Source organism: Fragaria vesca, linkage group LG6 (genome assembly GCF_000184155.1).
Source record: "Fragaria vesca subsp. vesca linkage group LG6, FraVesHawaii_1.0, whole genome shotgun sequence".
Classification (NCBI taxonomy): domain Eukaryota; kingdom Viridiplantae; phylum Streptophyta; class Magnoliopsida; order Rosales; family Rosaceae; genus Fragaria; species Fragaria vesca.
The window spans coordinates 16,135,250-16,136,213 of NC_020496.1; the positions used below are offsets into that span (position 1 = coordinate 16,135,250).

Here is a 964-nt window from a genome sequence, read left to right on the forward strand (position 1 = left end):
CTAAAACAGAGGAAGAACAATTTAGATTCGAAAAACTAAAGTTTACTACCCCCAGTAAACTTTTATTAGGGGTAGTAAACTTGCAAAAAAATATTTTCAATGCCATAATACACACTAAAACAGAGGAAGAACAACCTAGATGCGAAAAAATAAAGTTTATTACCCTCAGTAAACTTATACTGGGGGTAGTAAGCTTGCAAAACAATATCTTCAAGGTTCTAAGTACACATTAAAACGGAGAAAAATCAATTTCGATGCAAAAAATAAAATTTACTACCCCTAGTAAACTTTTACTGGGGGTAGTAAACTTGCGAAAAAATAAAGTTTATTACCCCCAGTAAACTTATACTGGGGGTAGTAAGCTTGCAAAACAATATCTCCAAGGCCATAAGTACACATTAAAACGGAGAAAAATCAACTTAGATGCAAAAAATAAAATTTACTACCCCTAGTAAACTTTCACTGGGGGTAGTAAACATCGTTTCACTCAAAACCTTCACAGATCCGGCATCTCTGCAGCAATCCGCCGCCGAGGAGATTGGCAGTCACCTCACTCCAAACCTTCACAGATTCGGCCACACCTTCTCCAATCTCTGCAGCAATACGCCGCCGACGGCAACATCTCCATCCTCACCAAGTCTATCGTTGAGGAGATCGTTGTCTCCCTGCCTCCGTCATCCGCCGCCGCTCTTTTTCTCGTCAGTGTAGGCCTTGTCTTCGTGATCGGATTCGAATCCCATGCCGACCGACAGCGACGAGGCTGCTAGACCTTACAGAGGATGTGGTGGAGCGACTCATCGGAGGCTGCTCGATCTTGACCGTCGTCGTCGGCGATGCCTGATGAGAGAGAGAGAGAGAGAGAGAGAGAGAGAGAGAGAGAGAGAGAGAGAGAGAGAGAGAGAGAGAGAGAGAGAGAGAGAGAGAGAGAGAGAGAGAGTAGAGAGAGAGAGAGAGAGAGAGAGAG

The 964-nt window shown here is 43.9% G+C and overlaps 1 protein-coding gene across 1 annotated transcript in view; it reads left to right on the forward strand.

The window, feature by feature from the left end:
* The window catches only part of LOC101301515 (probable WRKY transcription factor 69-like), a 5,524-nt gene that overhangs the window by 3,310 nt on the left and 1,250 nt on the right, over positions 1-964 (forward strand). The window lies entirely within an intron of this gene.